Genomic DNA, 21921 nt, shown 5'->3' with positions numbered 1-21921 from the left:
ATTATGTGAATTTCATAAAATCTAGCAGAAGCCTCTCCAAACAACTCGGTAGACTATACTGCTACTCAGTATACGTATTCCTTAGTCAAAACTATAATAAGCAACGTATTTCTTTGTATCAAACCAAATACTACGAAATCATGTAAAGACTTAAAAGTCGCTGTCTGTAGCCCAAAAATGTGTTCGTTATTCAGGAATACTTATACGTTATAAGCAACCATAAAAAAATCTTTTCTACAACCTAGTACCTGTTTTAGCCATTTTGCTTTGGAGAACACGGCAGCTGTTTTCATAAATTACGCTGTAGGGAATGCTGTAACCAGCTTGTAGTGTAGTCAAATTACTGTTTAAGACGAGCCTAGAGGAGTTTCTGGTTCCCATCTCCTTGTATCTAGTTGACAAGTTTCTTAGAAGAAGTAAATGACTTACATATTATTACAAATATCACGTAACGTGAATGTAATGTAATATGCGACGTCTGTGTACCTCATCTGTATAAAATCATTGTAAATTGTTTTCCACCATCCTCCTGCACTTTAGTGTGTATACTGTTTTAAATTCGTAGTGGCTTTTGTATTGACGTATCAAAGAAAGAATATGAAATAAATCTTACATATTCCACATTCTTGTGGATAATTTCACTTATTATCTGTGAAAGAAACATTAGCACATAAGTTATCCTGTAAATACGCTACCTGACAAAAAAAATGGAACACGCAAAAGATCTTGTCGGATGTCGATGTAACTTTGTAGATGTACACACCATCGGCAGTTACATAAATTATTATAGAGTTGCAGTTCTCTGTGACATGTAGAAATGCCACCAGGATGCGTTAGTGTTTTTCGTGTTTAGTGTTTTTAGGCGTCCTGCTAGAGTATATGGGTGGGGGGGGGGCGGTTAACAGTGTTAAATATTGAGTGATCGCTGTGAAGGACACAGAGATACCATGTACTTGTCTGACACAGTGTTATCAGCACTTGACTGGAAGGGGCCTCATTGTGGACGTCCATTTGGCTGGCTGGTCGGATAGTGCAATGTCCACACTTCTGCAGCATTCACGCCCCGTGGTTGGACCGTATGGGAACGTAAGGGGAGGGTACTCGTCATGAGGGTTCCGGTGGACCACATCTGTCCATACAAGTATCGTTACATTGTGCTTCAAGCACAGGTAACCCCTTCACATCTGTCCCTGCTATCCGAGAACGAGTAATAGACTCATTGCTGCATTTTGTGTCAACCCACATCACTGGTCGGGCTAGGGAGTTACCATCCTACACTTAGGCTGCGATTCCACTGGTGCCCTGACACTGAAGCACTGGCTGCTGGAGAGTGACGTCGCGTCGTGTTCAGCGATGAATCGCGATTCTGTGCTACCCCGTAGCATTCTCCTCACGCTAGGTGAGGAGAACCCTATGTCACAGTGACGTAACACCAAGTGACGTAAATAACCTAAATCGAGTACAGGAATATGTGTATCGATATTTGCAGTTGTATCAGTAATATCAAAGCTAAACGTAAATACATGTACACAAACGGAGTGTCAGGAGTTTGTGGTATGCTCATCCCAGTTGAATTATTTATTAAGCAGTAATCCCAACAATTTGGGATGTTATTGTGTGTTTCTAGGACATAATGAATGTCTGAACGAAGGAACCATAACGAAAGTAAAAAAAAAGCTTGTAGTCATTTTTTTTAATCTGATGAATTGTGCATAAATCGTGTGAACATAAACGTTAAGTGTGCTTCCTGAACGTAACGAATATCTGAATGAAGGAATCATAACCATAACGAAAGCTAAAATAGTATCTAGTAATTTTTTTAATCCGATTAATCGTACATACATCATGTGGATAAAAACGTGAAATAGGGGGAAATTAAAGTGTATCGTATTTTCATAAAAGCCAATGAATTGTGGGTAATTAATGTAGGTAGAAACGTTAAATTGAGAAATTGAAGTAGTTCCGAAGATAATTCCGAATGTTGCTGGAAATATTAAACCATCTGGTTAAATTTAATTTTGACTTCATGTTGCAAATCAACTAAGAACTATGAACAAGATTCGAGACGCACATAACAGTCAACACACACAGAATGCACACGACAGTCTATGGGACAACTCATGAAACATAATGACGCGTGCCTACGTCACTATGACGTAGGACTCTCCTCACCTAGAGTGAGATGAGTGCTACCCTATGACCACAGTCAGCAAGTATTGCGGAGACCTGGAAAGAAGTCCCGTTCTTCCTGTTTTGGAAAAACACTGCGGTGTTAGGTCATGGACCTCCTGCATCGCCATGTGTCATCCCTCATGCGACTGTCGTGCAGACATCTTGCGACAGGACGATGGTATCGAAACAAGATACACGAAATGAAGAGATTGCAGCTGACCCACACAACATAAAACCGTAAATACATTTCGTGTCAGTGAAAGAGATGTGTACAAGAATGTAACGCGTATGTTTAGAAGAACTTTAAGAATGAAGTAACACACAAACCCCCAGATGTCACACACTCCGATCGGTACCAAACGTTGCAAGTAGATAGAGCATCAAACAAAACACCGACTTAGTTCGTGCTGTGTGCTGTCGTCTAGTAGAACATGCATAAACCGTAATAAAAAGTAACACCAGAACTAGGGATCACAGAAAAACGTATCTGTCGGTCAATGTTGTGTAAAACTCGCGTGGTTGTCGGCTGAGCTCATGCCGGCACGGTAGCTCAGTAGGAACTGAGTAAAGGGATCAACAATGAACTTCAACGGGTGTCATGTAGCGTCCGCCACGATCAAATGCAACGGACAATAGAGAACAAAATGACGGAAAAATTAAAAGTTCGTAGAGCCTGGGGTCGTCGCACCAAGGTCTTGCGTTCAAACCCAAGGGTGACAATTTTTTTTAACTGCTCATGCGTAATACCCATAAGAGGGCACATTTTCCTCACATGTAATACGATTTTTCTTAGTTTGTAGTAATGTTCTTTTGATAATCTGCTTTCGCTTCGTTAGTTGATCGTTATGTATTTTATTTATTACTATTATTATTATTTCAGCACGTGTGAGGCAGCTGTTTCTTTATTTTTCTATTGTGATTGGATATTCTGTAAAACTAAAAATTTTCATTGTAGATTTACTGCTCTCAGAGAAACGAAGCGCCGGCCGCCGTGGCCGAGCGGTTCTAGGTGCTTCAGTCTCGAACCGCGAGACCGCTTCGGTCGCAGGTTCGAATCCTGTCTCGGGCATGGATGTGTGTGATGTCCTTGGGTTAGTTAGGCTTAAGTAGTTCTAAGTTCTACGGGACTGATGACCTCTGATGTTAAGTCCGATAGTGCTCAGAGCCATTTGAATCATTTTTTAGAAAGGAAGCGAAAGGAAACTGTCAAGAGAAGATTGGTGTAAACTCAAAACAAACCTTTTACATGTGCTAAAAACGTTGTTGCATATAACACTTCCACGCATAGTTCGGAAAAAAGAAAAAAAAAAGAGACGTCGTCATTGGAGTTTGAACCCAGGACTATTTGTACGTTGATCCAACGTACTATCAACTTCTCCACGGGATGCACACCTACCCGTACCTCACGGTTATGCTTTTTTTGTGCCCCGTAAATCTGGTGTTACTTTTAATTTACGTTTACGCTCGTTCTGCTAGATGACAGCGTATAGTACGGACTAGACCACAGTATTGCTTGATACTCGATCGACATACAACGTTTGGTACCGATCGGTGTGTCTGACACGTGGAGGTTTGGGTGTAAGAAATAAAAAAACCTAACCACCGAAGATTAAAATAAAGCGGAACGCGTATGGTCTCCAATAAGATTTTTATTACAATCGCAAAATAAGGTATTAATGTACATAACTCGCATGTTTAAATCGTGTATAGATTAAGAGAAAGCTTCTGACAATGTTGACTGGACCACACTCTTTGAAGCTTTGAGGGCTGCAGGGATAAAATACAGGGTTTGGAAGGTTGTTTATAACTTACCCAGAAAACAGACCGCATTATGAGTCAAATGATATGACAGAGAAGTAGTAGGTCAGCAGGGGGTGAGACAGAGCTGTAGCCCGTCTCCGATGTTATTCTATCCGTTCGTTGCAGGAGCACTAAAGAAACCCAAGGAGAAATTTCGAAAGGGAATTCAGGCAGACGAAGTAAAATTTGAGATTTGCCGATGACGTAACTCATTCAGAGATGGAAAAAGACTCGGAAGAGCAATTAACGGAATGAATACTCTCTTGAGAAGGGTTTATAAAACGAACGTGAGTAATAATAAAACAAGAGTAATGGAATGTAGATGAATTAAATCCGATCAAGAAAACTGACAACGGCCGGGAGAGCAGTGTGCTCATCATGCCCCTCCATATCCGCATCGAGTGACGCCTATCGACTGACATGCGCTCAATCGATTGCATTGAGCCTTCCGATGCCTGTTCGAACGGAGGTTAGGTTGGTTTTAAGTCGAATTAAATCAGGTGATACTCGGAGAATTAAATTAGTAAATCATACAGTGTAAGTGGTAGGCTAGTTCTCCTACTTGGGCAACAAATGCAAACTGGTAATAGCACAATAGTGATCTCTGGAAAAAGGTATTTACATCTAATACAAAATTTAAGTGTCAAGAAGTCTAAAGATAGCTGTCTGAAGTAGAGCCCTCTACGGAAGTGAAATGTGGATAATAAGCAGCTCAGATAAGAAGAGGAGAGAAGCTTTTGAAATGTGGTTGAGCCATGTGTGGGGTTATAAAGATTTCTGTGTTGGGGAAACTCTTTACCTACCGTTGCCCAGCTACTATTTCCTTCCTGTCTAGAGTGGTGGGGCTTCGGCTGCTCAGCAAGGGGTTTAATTGCGAGTGTAGCTCTCAGACTGCTAGTGTTTTACAGTTTTCGTGAAGTCTTGCGTGGCATTGGGCTTATACCTGAGAGCTGTGGTGGTCGCTCGTCGTGTCTGTGCGGTTAACGTGCACATCACCTTCATCTGCTGAGGAGTTGAAACTCTGCACTCTCTGTGCGTTGATGGGTCATATTCTGGAATTAGGCTTCGGGCATGTTCTTGCTGCTAGGCTGGTGGAGGTGGCCACATACACCATCCATGATAATTCGCTTATACCTGATACAGAGCGGTAGTGAGCACCAGTTCTTGTGGGCGTTGAGTGTTGCTCATGATTCGCGAGAGAACGACCCGCTCCTCATCTGCCCTACCCTATACTATCCTACCCCTACCCCTACCTCCGTCGTCACAACCCCCTCTGCTATGCACTGTTACTTCTGAGTGTCGTTTGTTATTTGACAGCAAACTGATTCGGATCGTTCTGCTGGCCATGTTCGGCCATTCCCTTTATGTGGATCAGTATCCTGGCGATAAGAACCTGTTTAAATAATTACTTAACTGTAGAAGGACATCAATTTCAGAGGGTGTACGTGTTTTCTGAACTATAGTTTCAACGTTTGCCATTGCCCGTATTTAAGTGTCTTTCTAAATATTTTCTTATTTTTGGCACTAGGGGGCCAAATGGTCGGATTTGTAAGGCGTCTCGTTTCTCTTGTGGTTAGCGTTCACGTATTGGCTGCCATTCATTTGCTGCGTAAATTTAATTTGTATGTTTTAGAATTCGTCGAGTAACTGTCTGGAAGGTCGGCCGAAATTGTGCCGTTATTGTAATTTCCTAATTCTTGTCCTCGGTTTCCTGCGATTTTATTGTTCATAAAAGTGTTTGCTATCGCCCTCAGTCTGCTTCACAGATGTGTATATTATTTTAATTTTTTCGTTTTCTATGAGTGCGCATAGCAGTGAAATAGAAATTGTTTTTGGCTGCTTCATAGATGCGTATGTAAAGTATTAAATTTTTTCAAACTAATTTCCTAATCTGTGGAACTGAAGTACGTTGATGAAAAAGTGTGCTTCGTAGATTTAGACATTGCAAATTTTCTGTCTTCCCTGATTTTACAAACTACTGAGACTACAATCCCCTCTGGCTACTTTGGGTTAGCTGGTACAAAGTTATCCGAGTCAGCCAGAAGATAAGGATTAATTAGATATAATATAACTAATAATTATATTATTGTGTTATTAACACAAATGTAATGGATCATGCATGCATCTTTTTAATTTTTTATTCATATTTCGGTGTACGTGTTTCGGTAATTATTGATGTTTCCGTCTGTCCTGTATGCTTCACGGATGGGCATATTATTTTAAGTTTCGGGCACCTGTTAACACATGTGAATTGTTGTTGGAAATAAATAATTTCTTTAAATTTTCTACTGTACGTACCAGCGAGATAATATTCCTCTGGCTGCTTTACTCCCTTCTATATAAATCTTCTACTGTTAATTCTTTCACCCATGTGTTCCGGTATTTATTGGCACTACAGCCTATTCTGTCTGTCGTAGACGTATATACACACATCAAACAAATTTTTGCGACACCTTGGTTCCGAGAGTTCCAGAACCTGTACAGAAAACTGGAATAGAGATCAACATAAACATCATTTCTGCACTTTTTATTGCTCATGAAAACCAAACACTGCACGTTGTACCACCATACAGCGAGACCTTCAGAGGTGGTGGTCCAGATTGCTGTACACACCGGTACCTCTAATATCCAGTAGCACTTCTTCTTGCACTGATGCATGCCTGTATTCGTCATGGCGTAGTATCCACAAGTTCACCAAGGCACTGTTGGACCAGATTGTCCCACTCCTCAACGGGGATTCGGCGTAGATCCTTAAGAGTGGTTGGTGGGTCACGTCGTCCATAAACAGTCCTTTTCAATCTATCCCAGGTATATTCGATAGGTTTCATGTCTGGAGAACATGCTGGCCATTCTAGTCGACCGATGTCATTATACGAAAGGAAGTAATTCTCAAGATGTGCACGCAGGTGGCGCGAATTGTCGTCTATGAAGACGTGGAAGGCAATATGCTGCCGATATGGTCGCACTATTGGTCGGATGATGGCAGTCACGTATCGTACAGCCCTTACGGTCCTTTCCACGATCACCAGCAGCGTACGTCATCTCCACATAATGCCACCCCAAAATATCACGAAACCTCCACCTTGAAGCACTCGCTGGACAATGTGTCCAAGGTGTTCAGCCTGACCGGGTTGCCTCCAAACACGTCTCCGACGATCGTCTGGTTGAAGGCATGTGCGACACTCGTCAGCGACGAGAACGTGATTCCAGTCCATTCGGCAAGTTGTTGGGCCCATCTGTACCACGCTGCATGGTGTCGTGGTTGCAAAGATGGACCTCGCCATGGATTTCGGGAGTAAGTTGCGCATCATGCAGCCTATTGCGCACGGTTTGAGTCGTAACACGACATCCTGTGGCTGCACGAAAAGCATTATTCAACATGGTGGCGTTGCTGTCATGGTTGCTCCGAGCCATAATCCATAGGTAGCGGTCATCCACTGCAGTAATAGCCCTTGGGCTGCCTGAGCGAGGGGTGTCATCGACAGTTCCTGTCTTTCTGTACCTCCTCCATGTCCGAACAACATCGCTTTGGTTCACGCCGAGACGCCTGGACATTTCCCTTGTTGAGATCTCTTCCTGGCACAAAGTAACAATGCGGACGCGATCGAACCGCGGTGTTGACCGTCTAGGCATGGCTGAACTCCAGACAACACGAGCTGTGTACTTCCTGGTGGAATGATTGGAAATGATCGGCTGTCGGCCCCCCTCTGTCTAATAGGCACTGCTGATACATGGTTGTTTACATCTTTGGACGGGTTTAGTGACATCTCTGAACAGTCAAATGGACTGTGTCTGTGATACAATATCCACAGTCAACGTGTATCATCAGGGATTCTCGGAACCGGGGAGATGCAAAACTTTTCTTGATGTGAGTATTATTTCCAGTGTCAGCTATCTGATGATGTGTACAGCAGCCACTGCTGTTAGGGAAAAGTTTTTGACAAAATTTGAGAATGGACAACTAATACATGGTTTTGTAAATTAAAGACTCACTGATATAGAAATAAATAAGTAATTTTCTTTTGGGCATTTTTTTATTTTCACTCAGCGCCTTACTACTCCCAGATCCTAGTACCATACCAGTTTAGTGGTGCTACGGAAGAATGCTGAAGATTAGGCGCGTAGATCGATAACTAATGAGAAGGTACTAAAAGTATTGGGAAAAATAAATTTATATCACAATTTTAAATTCACTTAGCACCATACTACGGGTGGATCGAACAACTAACGAAGAGGTACTGAGTAGTGTTGGCAAAAATAAATTTATAGCAGAAATTGACTAAAAGAAGGGATCGGTTAATCATATCTTTAGATATCAGGGAACAATCTATTTGCAAATAGAGGACACTGTATGTGTGTATGTGTGTGTAAGGGGGGGGGGCCGCAGGGGAATTGTAGAAGAAGACTTAGGCATGTATACAGTAAGCAGTTGCAAATGGATGCAGTTTTTCAGAGATGAAGAAGCTAGGACATAGTAGCATGGAGAACTGCATTAAGCTAGTCTTCGGACTGAAGCCCACGACAACCGTAAGGACTCACAGTGTGTGAATTGTGTAACTCAGACCGTAGGTGCATCTGCGATCTTTTTTTTTTTTTTTTTTTTTTTTGTGCGGCGTGGCCATACTCTTTTTTAGAAGTGAGGATCTGATGTAAATCCATTGAAATACTTCAGACGGCTTCATGATACTTACACTGCCTAATTGTTTTTCTTGCATATTTTTACGAAGTTTATTAGGGTATTAGTCACACCTGAAGATGGCAACTACTTCCCAAAACCGATAATGTGAATATTTTGTACATTTAAGTTATCGTAAACGGCTGTGGCCTACGTGTACATTATGCCGACCACCGTGCTACGGTCATTTGAGGAGCGTAATAGCAAACTCACGTTGATGTCTAGGCCACCAAATTCACCCGATTTGAATCCTATGGAACACATGTGGAACATTATCGGGCACCAGACACGCGCCATCAAAAAAGTCGGCCCCGAAGTTACGGGAACTGTGTGAGCTGTGAATAGGTATCTGTTGCCAAATAACTTGGGAAACCTGTCAAGGTCTTCTCGAATCCAGGCCACGCGGACTCGCAACTGTATTGCGATCCAGAAGTGGACTACCGCAACACGCTATTTTGGCTCAACAGTATGTAATAGCAATTTTTCTGGGGTTTGTTCAAGCTCGTTATAAATTCAATGTGAAATTCTTTTAGCGTGAAACGAGTGACGGAGACATAGTGGCTACGAAAAAAAAGTACTGCAAATCGTAGCCCCCGACAGCAACACAAACGGCAGGCACCCACGGCAAAGGCCTTTGGACATTCAAAGGTGTGAACTGTACTGCACATTTAAATAGCTTCTGTTGGTATGGAGTCTCGAAATTCACGTAACAAACTTTTGGCTTTCAGTGACTGCCACAATCAATAAAGCAATGGTTCTATTTCGTCGTCACTGGAATCTGATGAAATGGAAATACCTCTGGTGGCATAGATACCCAAACACCAGGTGAAAAATAACGTGATCGTCACCCTTCCCGCCCACAAATCGGGAACCGTAGATTCCACCTTGAGGAATGTGCAACTAGTTACAAATACGTCAGTAATTTTGTAGAATAGAGAAAGTTGCTCCATTTTTTAAGGCTCGCTACTTTGCTGAGCAACTGCTTTTCATCCATTAGCATATACTCGTACGTGTGTCATGTATCGACCTACACACTCCAGGAGAAAAATTAAATAGTTCTTCAAGAAGTTGAAGTACTGTTCATAGAACAACAATGATCAGAAGAAGAAAAAAAAACATGCAATGCTTATTGTGTACACTACAGTATTTTCTCGATTTCGGTCCTTAACGATGGCAAACTGACAATAAGTTAACCTCTCGTTATCCTTAAACATAAAACAAATCGTTCTCTACGTATCATTTAATGAACGAATTATGAGCTCTCGAATTTCGAATTTCACATTTAACTTTTTATAATCTTCACTCCATTTCCAAAGGAAATGGCGAACTGTGGAAGAGTATGACTCCATGACCATAGGACACACTAAAATGATTTTGATAATAATAATAATAAGTTTATTATTATTGTTATTATTAATCCCTGGTGCAAGTCTTTCAACTGGACGCCACTTCGGCGACCTACGTGTCCTTCATCTACCCTCATTATACAAACTGAGAAAAGAAGAGCTATAGTTTAGTGAAAAATCCAAACAACGTGTCGGTTCTGTACTAGTTAAGATCTTTGAATTGTCAAAGGGGAAATGGGAGTTTATGATGTATATATTGTAAAGATTTAATAATGTTTAAAAATAATGAAACTTCATGAAATATGTTTGCTCGTAAAAGAGAATTTGTGCTTTGAATACTGGTTCATACTTAGGGAAGTTGAATAATATATTAAGGAAAAGGTGTAGGGAACTCCCTTCGCTACGGAAAGGGCTTGGCGCGCGATAAAATATGGATTGACGGTCAATCAGGGCGGCAAGAGAGAGAGAGCACATTACGCAGTCAGTGGCCAGCAGTTATACAGTCAACATCGTAGGTGCCAAGTGAGGCATTCGGAAGCCAATTTATCTTGAAATTGCCTCGGATGTGGTTTCGGCTATAATATGGTGCTCTTGTATTATGGAATGCCTGTAAAATGATTAATACGTCGCCAAGAAGAAATTTGAAAGGAGCCTTAAACAGCAAGAGGTGAGATCAGATAGCCGCCACATGCTTGCCACCACTATTCCGCCACTGCTCCAAATCAAATGTTCAAATGTGTGTGAAATCTTATGGGACTTAACTGCTAAGGTCATCAGTCCCTAAGCTTACACACTACTTAACCTAAATTATCCTAAGGACAAACACACACACCCATGCCCGAGGGAGGACTCGAACCTCCGGGATCAGCCGCACAGTCCATGACTGCAGCGCGTAGACCGCTCGGCTAATCCTGCGCGGCGCCACTGCTCCACTAACTTCAGGAAATCAGATATGTATTTTAGTATGGACCAGTACATTTGTGTGTGTTATACAATAATAATTTCAGTGATACAAATATGTGTTTGAACTTTGAAATTGCCCTGATCATGAAACCTATACAGGGTCCTGTCCTTAACGTGCGCAAGACCAAGTGTCTTGTTTCGGAATAATCAGTGATTTGTTTCGAGTTTGAACGTGCCAAAGTTTCAGTGATGAAGAGTATAAATGATGCTAGTTAAACCACCTGCTTCACGAGTAATAGAAAAGGTACATAATTTGACTTACAGGAAATTTGATTTGGCCTTGACTTTTACCATAAACTAATTTCTCAAGTTTTATTTGAGAATAACATTTGTGTAAATTGCTATATAGTATTGAAATATAAACAAATTCAAGTGGGGTTAGAAATTCACATTAGTGTAATGCAGTTTGTCTCTGTAATAGTTATAGAATTTGCTTCTAGAGTAAATGATAGTTTATGCGCCCCACTATATCCTTCTCTATAAAGAGAAAGTTAAACTAAATATTGCTTTTGCTAAATGAATCTGAAGTATTTCCACAAAAGAAAAAGTATAAAAAAGGGTTTGTACAGTGTTATTTTATAGCATTTGTGATGTTTGTGTGTTAAACCAAGACTCGTGTCACGCTTCACTTAGTCTCGTGATGTGTTTGATAACATTCTGGTGCTGATTTAATTAATGATTGAGTAATTATTATCAATAGGGGTAAAATTCCATTTTTCTTTCTGTGATTGCCAGTTTATGCAAATGATAACTACTGCTGTACACTGTTCATTTCGTCTGGTAGTCGTGTGTGTTCATTGTACTTTACAAAGAGAAAAAGAATGGAAGTCCTTTTCGCAAAATTATATTTAAATTCTTTGAACTTAACGTTTCAAAATTATTATGCCTAATTATGCTGGCGACCGTTTATTATTTCATTCACGAAGTAATTTCCAAAACTAAAGTCTTCCTACTAATTGCCATTTGTAAGATATTCATGTTCGACACCCTCTGTGCAATAGGTAAACACACGGTCAAACTTCAAAATTCCTTCCAGAGGGCAACACTTACTGTATGTTAACGTCATATTTGGCACAAAGTACGTACAGGTGCTATAATATGACTGCGTGTTTCGCATCGTATTATGAACGATGCGTCGTTTCATTAGTAATGATAAGTGAAAGAAATTGATTAACGTTGTGTTTGGAGTGCAAGCGTATTTTTTTTTTTTTTTTTTTTTTTTTTTTTTTTTTTTTTTTTTTTTTTACCACCTCCACAGCCGAAGCTGTGCTCGACTCAGAGGAAGCCGTGTTGGAAGAAATTTTCACCGCCATTATTCGACTAACAAGGGGTATAAAGTTCCATGTCAAAAGACTTCGCCCCAACGACATGGATAAAATTCTAAAATTCTCGTTTCTGTCTCGTGGAGTGAGAGCATGTGACACACCTGATGGTGATCAATACGTCAGACGGGGACGTAAACCCGGAGGGCTCCTTGCTGTTATTGGAGTTGAGCAGGCCACTTGTCTGAACCTGACCTCACCCCTTCTTAACACAAATCTGACACCACAATATACAAACCCCCATTACAGTCACGAACACTCCTAGGTACACTTAACAATAATTCTCACACATCGTGTGAAAATGGGCCGTTGTACGTGGACGAAGGTAACCCTTTCCGGCTGAACAATCCGTTGAGGTCTCTCATCCAGCAACGCCAGACAAATCATTATTTTTCATATATTGTTTGTTTATACAAGAAAAAATGACAACATCAAGATGAAGTTGTGCGACATAAGCGAAATTTGGTAAGCCTGTTTCTACATCCGAAAAATTATATCTATTCAGATTTCGAGCCACGCTAGTAGCACCACTATATGTATGCAAATCAGGTTTGCTCTAAATACACGCTGTGCTTTAGTTACTTTTGAGGCTGGACGTGGTGAGCTGATGTTAGTCAAGAATGCCTTTCAGCCGACGAAGACGCTTTTATCCACACCTCAGTGACTTTCAACGAGGCCGTATAATAGGGCTACGAGAAGCTTGATGTTCCTTCTGCGACAATGCAGAAAGACTTGGCATGAAAGTAGCTACTGTAGATGATTAGTGGCGGCGGCTGTCACGAGAAAGTACAGCCGCAAGAAGACCGGGCTCCAGTCAGCCACGTGGCACTATCGAGAGGGAAGACCACCGTTTTCGGCATATGGTTCTGGTGCATCGTATTGCATCCGCAGCAGCAATCTAGGCAGCAGTTGGCTCCACAGTGATAAAATGAACGGTTAAAAATCGGGCACTTCACAGACAGCTCTGAGCAAGACGTCCTGTAGCGTGCATTCCACCGACTCCAAACCACGGTCATTTACGACTTCAGTGGTTTCAAGCGAGATCTCATTGGAGGGCAGGGTGAAGGTCTGTTGTGTTTTCTGATGAAATCTGGTTCTGTTTCAGTGGCAGCGATGGTTAGAAGAAGGCCAGCTGAGGGCCTCCAACCAACCTGTCTGGTGATAGACACACTGGACCTACACCTCGAGTTATGGTCTGGGGTGCGATTTCGTATGACAGCAGGAGTACTCTCGGGGTTACTCAACGCACCCTGACGGCAAATCTGTACGACAGTCTGATGATTCGACCTGTCCAGCTACTATTCATGAACAGCGTTTCAGGGATTGTTTTCCATGAGGATAACACTCGTCCACATACCGTTGTTGTAACTCAACATGCTCTGTAGTGTGTCGACATGTTGCCTGGCTTACTTGATCACCTGACCTGTCTCCAGTCGAGCACGTATGGGACATCATCAGCCGGCAACTCCAGCATCACTGACAACCAGCATTAACCGCCCTGTATGGACCGACCAATGGAATTCCATCCCAAAAACTAATATCCGGCTCCTATAGAGTACAAAGCATGCCCATTTCCATGCTTGCATCCAACCTTCTGGTGGTTACAGCGGTTATTAATACACCACCATTTCACATTTGCAATGACATATCTTTCACTTACATTACTCTGTGATCTTGCAGTGTTAATCACTTAAATATGTTACCTAGACAAATTTATTCACGAAATTTCGTTACTAAATGGTTCAAATGGCTCTGAGCACTGTGGGACTTAACTTCTAAGGTCATCAGTCCACTAGAACTTAGAACTACCTAAACCTAACTAACCTAAGGACATCACACACATCCATGTCCGAGGCAGGATTCGAACCTGCTACCGTAGCGGTAGCGCGGTTCCAGACTGTAGCGCCTAGAACCGCTCGTCCACAACGGCCGGCAAATTTCATTACTCTACATTAATTATTTTTTGGTGTTGTGATTTCTTTCCGTCAGTGTATTTGCTAGAGTGTGAAAAACAGGAAGGAGCATAAGGTGAACGGATAACGACAAATCGAAAACACAAAAAAAATGTACAAAAATTTTATTACTTTTATGTCGTCTTTTGTGTATGAATTACAGTTCACTTTCTCATCATTAAAAGTATCAATTTATACTTTAACAACAAAGAAATATAATATTCCTATGTAACGTGGGAGCACCTGCCCATAGTTTTCTTTATATCTGGTTGGTACAAATGGTTCTAGTGAACTGTCTGCAGTACTTGAATGACAGAATGTCAGAAAAGAGACGATAAGGGCAGACAGAAAATGTTTAAATGAAGTATGGCAAATGCACCGGAATCGATTACTCAGATACAAAGTCCAAGTGTTTTCATGTATGTAGACACGTAGAAACGAAGTATTTACTCACAACGTAATTTGCGCAGCTGATATTCAATACCTTCCTTTCTCGAAATATAATACACTTCAGAAAACATAATATAAAATTTAAGTCCACCTCTATCGGTTTGTGTTCAGCACCACATTTGCTCTCGTTTCCTGTGTATCTGTAAGAGTGTGTCTTAACGCCACATCTCTGTTTATTTCCCACTTGTGTGTGGCTGTGACTCAATAGCTATTAGTACATCATTTCCCTGAACTACTGAACTGTTACATTCGTCAGAGGAATGATAGATTAGCATGAAGTCACACGGCAGTGACTGCACTGTTAATGGGAAATTCGGTGTCTAAATTTTATCGATAAAATTAGAGCACACAGACAAACGACTTGGTGATTTAATACTGGATACGCCCATTATCAAACATAAGGTCACTGAAACAAAAGGCATTTATAAAGTATGTCGTATATGTCTTAAGTATTTACGTTTTCTGCACTTGCTCAAACTATAGCACATTTCTTGTATCGAAACATATAGCATTATAGCAAAAAGTGGCACATAGCAAACACGTATTGGACATAAGTGTAATATGTTGCAGTTGTTGCCTCCAGAAATAAAGGACAGGTACGTATTTCATTTTAAAGGAGTGCTAAGTTCCTCAAATACTACGGGTCATTTTAAAGGAGTGTTGAGTTCCTCAAATAGTACGGGGAAAGAATAACGCTGCGTTCTCATTCGCAGTTTTCACGCTGTAACTGTTCCGTAGCTTTTTCGTACTTCTTTTTCATGTTAAAAAGTGACAGTGTACCTCTAAATGGAAGAAAATGAGCTTACATATAATTTTTTAAAGATATGTGCGTATATTTTGGCACTTATTATCTTGTATTTCGCATGCAAGATTACTTTTTTCCATTTTAATGGACGTCCTTTTATTATGAGCTATTAACGAAAACATTTTAATTTGATGATTACGAACCGCAGAACAAATGTTTTTGTAGCTCATGAATAAAACAGTCTGTTCACCAGAGGAATATTCTGCTCCTCACGGAGATTAAAAGATTGGAACCCAGACTTTACCTTAAGCTACGTTTATCCAAACACACCTCACTGATCACCGTAAGCGTTTTTTCTGCCAAAAGTCAGGTCTTGATGGATCTAAACCCACATTATAATTTGATACAACAATACTGATGCTTTGATAGATTGGGTACGGTGTGATAAAGCGTCTAGTCCTTTAATAAGGCGAGTTCCAAGTGCTCTTTTGACTAATCGTTGCTCCACGAGCAGAAAAAAAAAGTATTAGAGTTTCGCCGACTAAGAGGTTTCGACTAGCGGAGACGAGAGTGTTGAAGAAAAAAAAATAACTGATGAAAAGTTCAGGTCCTCAGATGACTATATGCCTTCACAGAGTTGTTAGCACAACAATAGAGCGAGGAGGGGAGCTGAATAGAAGTGCTGCGCTGGACAGTTCTGCGGCGTCATCGTCGAGCCTCGGCGACCAACTACGCCTCGCAGACGGTGCCCTTGATGAGGTCTTTGACGGCCGCGGAGAAGATGCGGTAGTTGACCGTGTTGGGGTCGAGGCCGCCCTTGTACACGTAGACGGGCAGCCGGTCGGTGAGCACCCAGAGGGTGCCCTCGGCGTCCACCTTGAGGTCGTTGGGGAAGGAGAAGCGCTCGCCGTCGCTGACCAGCAAGTGCACGTTGGCCGGCTCCAGGGGCTTCTGCGTGTTCCAGCACGCCACGGCGTTGCGGTTCAGCTGGAACGGAAACAACAACACAATGTGACAAACATTCTGACAAATATTCCATGAAATGTCAGGAGAACTGTCGGACAACTTTCTGCCATGATATTTCGGCGCAGAATCTTCTGACCATCTTTAGGTGAATACTGACAGCAACGGCACTGCGCTCAAATATTGAAGACAAACGGCGCATGCGCAACGCCAGCTGGACACACCACGCATGTGCCGGCGGGCTCTTAATTACGTGAGCTTAGTGCGTTTCCTATCAATATTCACCTGAAGAGGCCAGAAGATTCGGCGTCGAAATATCATGGCAACAAGCTGCAGACATCTGGTAGTTCCCGCGAAATTTTATGAATAATCTATTTATATCCGGATCCCGCTCCAGCTACTGCCAGGTCTAGGCGCTGACGAGTCCTCTCCATTTGGCTCGGTCCTCCCACCACTTTTCTTCCTCCACTTGCTGCCAGGTCACACGTTTCCACAGATATTCCCACTCCCATTTTACACTGTGTTCTTGGGCGCCCTCTAGGTCTTTTTCCATCCATCATAGTTCTTCCATAATTTTGGGGAGAGTCTGGCGATGCATACTCTTACCATGCCCATACCATATAAATCTCTTTTTTTCAATTTCTTCTCTCATACTTTCTTGTTTAAGGTCCTTTCTAATCTCTAAATTCCTTACTCTGTCCATTCTTGTTTTTCCCTTAACTGCTCTGAGAAATGTCATTTCCCCTGCTTGCAGTCCCTTTCTGCCATTGTCCATGTTTCTCCATCATAGGTGACAATAAGGAAGTAATAATTCTTATAGAAAAGGAGTTTCGTTTTTTCTAAAACTTCCTTAATCCAAATCAGGTGTTTTATTGTTTGGTAGAAATTGCCTCCCTTCTGTAACCTCCTATTAATTCCGTTGGTTATTCTTCCATCACTATATATTTCACTCCCTAAGGAAGTGAAACTTTCTACCACTTTGAGGGGTTCTCCATTCAAGGTAACATTTCCGTTGATCCCTTTCCCTCTTCCAACGCTGTTGCGTTCCTCCCACCTTTGAAGCTATTTACCCAGTTACACATGGTGCAGTCACATTACTGTAACTACCTGCCAAAACCTGAATAACCACCTCTTGCACAGACCGCTGAAGATGTGCAGGAGACTCAGTGATATTCTGGAAGGTACCAACAGGGCTGTGAAGCCATGCTGTGACCAGCTGCACTAGGTTTCTCTGTTGAGCATCCATGGCACGTATAGCCCGATCGCTGTGGTCCCGTAGATTCTCCATTGGGTTTAGGTCCAGCGACTTTGATGTACAGTAAGCTCATCCTGGTGCTCTTCGAACCACACACGCAGTGAGCTGTGTGACACATTGCATTGCCCTGCTGGTAGATGCCATCGTACTAACGAAAAAGAAACTGCTCGTCGGCGTGGACATGGTCCACAAGAATAGAGGAATACTTTTGCTGATCCACTGTGCCATCCAGGATGATAGCTTACTGAGGAAATGCCTCCGGTTTGGACCCTTCTGACGCTTGTTGCAGGGTGTTTGTTATCAGAGGTTTCACGACATTCATGCCAACGGCCTTCTGTCTGATGAAGCACAGAGCGTGATTCATCTGGAAAGGCCACCTGTCGCCTCTCGTGAACGTCCAGTTGCGCTATTGGCCTGCAAATTCCGGCCTTCTTCGCCAATGAGCAGCAGTCGCCATGGATGCACGAACCAGATATCTCCTGTGGAGGCCGACACGCAGCAACATTTACTGAACGGTCATTGAGGAGACACTGTTTGTAAGCCCTTGGTTCATCTGGGCGGTCAATGGCTATTCGTCTGTACACATCTCTGTAGCCGTCATTAACTTCTGTCATCTATCGCACTTCGTGCACTATAGTTGCCTCAACACCGTTTTGGATCGTTACTTTTGCCGTCAAAAAATAAATAAATAAATAAATAAATAAAAATGGTTCCAAGCACTATGGGACTTAACATCTGAGGTCATCAGTCCCCTAGACTTAGAACTACTTAAACTTAACTAACCTAAGGACATCACACACATCCATCCCCGAGGCAGAATTCCAACCTGCGACCATAGCAGCAGCGCGGTTCCGGACTGAAGTGCCTACAACCGCTCGGCCACAGCGGCCATCTACTTTTGCGGTCAGAATATACTTTAACCAAGGCGGCACTCCAACAGGTTACAAACTTAACCATTTCGACATGCCTCCACCCTTAGACCGAAAGCCAATAATCAAGCCCCTTTTGGACATCAAATAAATTGCTCCGTTGCCGCATTCCCCTAACACACCTTATATACCCTCCACTGCTAATGCTGCCATATGGTGTCTGAGAGTGGTTACTGTACATTGATGTCGAAACTAGACGACGGTCTCTTTAATGTTACTGGACCGTCTGTAAGGTGGACTTTATACCATGGTGCAACTCGTCGTTTTTCACCCTCACAAACATTGTCAGATGGAGCCCTGGTCTACAGTGGCTCGTTACAGAGTGTCTGTATTCCGTTTCCATTCTGCTGCCGATTTCTCTTGTACTGCACGAATGCGAATTGACCGTGGTTCAATGGTTCAAATGGCTCTAAACACTACGGGACTTGACATCTGAGGTCATCAGTCCCCTAGACTTAGAACCAAAACTAAGACTTAGAGGCCAGCCAGAGTGGCCGTGCGGTTCTAGGCGCTGCAGTCTGGAACCGAGCGACCGCTACGGTCGCAGGTTCGAATCCTGCCTCGGGCATGGATGTGTGTGATGTCCTTAGGTTAGTTAGGTTTAATTAGTTCTAAGTTCTAGGCGACTGATGACCTTAGAAGTTAAGTCGCATAGTGCTCAGAGCCATTTGAACCATTTGATTCTAAGACTTAGAACTGAAACCTGACTAACCAAAGGACATCACACACATTGATTCCGGAGGCAGGATTCGAACCTGCGACCGTAGGAGCAGCGCGGATCCCGACTGAAGCGCCTAAAACCGCTCGGTCACAGCGGCCGGCGACGGTAGTTCACTGCGCAGGGTAGCCGTGAGGTCAGGGGCGCCTTGTCACAGTTCGCGCGGCTCGCCCCGTCTGAGGTTCTCGTCCTCCCTTGGGCATGGGTGTGTGTTTGTGTGTTGTCCTTAGCGTAAGTTGCTTTAAGTTAGATTAGATAGTGTAAGCCTAGGGACCGATGACCTCAGCAGTATGGTCCCATAGAACTTACAACAAATATTTGACGGGGTTCAACCCCTTCCCATTTACATCCGATAGGCATTGTTGTGTAGTCAGCGCGTACACAACTTTCCCAATAGAGCGCGTCCTGCTAAGCACAACAGCGCAGGCGCAGCGCTCGTCCGTCTCCGCACTACGAGACGGCGCTGTCTTAGAGACGGATCAAATTCTGCTTCCGCCGACCCGCGTATTAATATGTAATGCAGCCAATGAGATTGCTGCTAACGTAGAACCTTTTCTGCTCGCGGATCACACTCGCGCAGTGATACCTGAACGCTAGAGGTATTATAACAAGTGTACAGACCTCCGATTGGTCAGTCTGCATTAGTCTGTAGTCAAGTTTCAGTCTGCGCCTAGTAAGATTATCATATTCCTGTACACAGCCATGAAGATAAATGAATAGACACTTTGTCAAGTATCAGAGATATGAGAATGAGATTAACGTACCAAGACCAAAGGAACTTCAGATTGTCAATTGTAAATAGCATCCCGAACCAAGTTAAGTTACTTTTATGCTTGTTATTATTTTAATAAATGCGTGTGAAAATTAATCAAGTTCTGTTTAAAGTTGGTCACCGACAATCTGCTACTCTAAGCGTGCAAGTGGCATTTCTATCGTCTGACCTAACGGCAGAAGATAAACACGCCACGATAAGACCACGAGACATATTGCTGACACTCGCCTGCTTCGTTGGAGCGACAAGTCGAATAATCTGATGGTGTGTGTACTGTAGGTCTTACAGTACGCGCACCACAGGCATCAAGGGTAACCCTTTACGCGACCGTCAGTAGATAGAAGATGCTGTTTTGCTGCATTTTTTTCGAAGTCAGCAAACCCGCTTACTGCAAAACATAGTGCAACTGGGGGTGGCCATTCCAACAAGTGTCCTTTCCTCGGATACCGCCTGTGGCATCCACGATAGCCACAGGAGGAACGCAAAGGTGCAGGCGGGCAATGGCACAGTTTACCTTTTTGGTGTCAGAACGGTGATACGCACCTGCGTGAAGAAGAGCACGCCGGTGTCGAGGTCGAGGTAGGAGGCGGTGGCCTGCGTGTCGTTGCCCTTGAAGCCGAGGTCCCGGTAGTGGTAGTAGGAGTCGGGCCCGGTGGCGAGCGCCGCCGTGCGGTTGCGCAGCACGCCGGCCGGCACCGAGAACTCGCGCAGGCTGGACAGCGCGTGGAAGAAGACGGTGCGCTCGCCCTGCGCGTCGGGTCGCGACAGCGCCACGCCGAACACGCCGTCCGTCCACTGGAAGTTCACGTCCTCCACGCGGTGGTTGCCGTGCAGCGGGTCGAAGTGGAAGTAGTGGTGCGTCACGCGCCACGCCTCGTCCGCCTCCCAGCTGCAAAAAGGGTCCGCCAAATCTGCAGGTCAGGCGGCGTCTACAGCTGTGGCCACATGACTGCTGTGCAAAGGAGGATTCGTAGGATCCCTTTCAGACTATTTCTCGCACACTGGACTCGCATTAGGGAGGACGACGGTTCAATCACACGTCCGGCCACCCTGATTTAGGTTTACCGTGATTTCGATAAATCGATCCAGGCAAATGCCGGGATGGTTTCTTTGAAAGGGCACGGCCGAATTCCTTTCCCGTCCTTTCCTAATCCGACGAGACCGATGACCTCGCTGTTTGGTCTCTTCCCCCAAACAACCCAACCCCAACTATTTCTCGATTGCACCACTCTCGAATAACACATGGAAAAATTGAACAAATGGTTCAAATGGCTCTGAGCACTACGGAACTTAACTTCTGAGGTCATCAGTCCCCTAGAGCGTAGAACTACTTAAACCTAACTAACCTAAGGACATCACAAACATCCATGCCAGAGGTAGGATTCGAACCTGCGAGCGTAGCGGCCGCGCAGCTCCAGACTGTAGCGCCTAGGACCGCTCGGTCACACCGGCAGTCGAAAATTGAACATCTAAATCCTCATGTACAAGCTCTAGTTCCTCTCATTTTATCGCGATGGTCAGTGAGATGGGATTCAACAAAACTCTGCCGCATTCTATGGAGAAAATTCTTGATCGAAATCCAGTGAAAACATCTCGCCACAACGAAACACCTCTTTATTGTAACAAAACCTATACAAAACGAGCTACCGTTCTCTGAACTCCTTCGATGTCTTCCGATAACCCCATCCGATAAGAATCCGCGCAGTAACACTGCATAAGAAGAAGACAAGCGTAGTATAGGCATGAAACTTCCTGGCAGATTAAAACTGTGTGCCGGACCGAGGCTCGAACTCGGGAGGTTCGCAGAAGAGCTTCTGTGAGGGTAGGAGACGAGGTACTGGCAGAACTGAAGCTGTGAG

At 43.4% G+C, this 21921-nt stretch overlaps 1 long non-coding RNA gene across 1 annotated transcript; it reads right to left on the bottom strand.

Moving 5' to 3' along the window:
- Window positions 1-14907: 14907 nt before the first annotated feature.
- LOC124544879 lies at window positions 14908-20948 on the bottom strand. The gene is made up of 2 exons (XR_006967571.1): window positions 20606-20948; window positions 14908-16412 (listed from the first exon to the last, which is right to left on the bottom strand). It is a non-coding gene; the product is annotated as an uncharacterized LOC124544879 (long non-coding RNA).
- Window positions 20949-21921: the final 973 nt, after the last annotated feature.

The sequence above is a fragment of the Schistocerca americana genome, chromosome 8, assembly GCF_021461395.2.
Source record: "Schistocerca americana isolate TAMUIC-IGC-003095 chromosome 8, iqSchAmer2.1, whole genome shotgun sequence".
Classification (NCBI taxonomy): domain Eukaryota; kingdom Metazoa; phylum Arthropoda; class Insecta; order Orthoptera; family Acrididae; genus Schistocerca; species Schistocerca americana.
The sequence above is the reverse complement of the archived record's forward strand: the minus strand, read 5'-3'. Positions and strand labels throughout refer to the sequence as shown.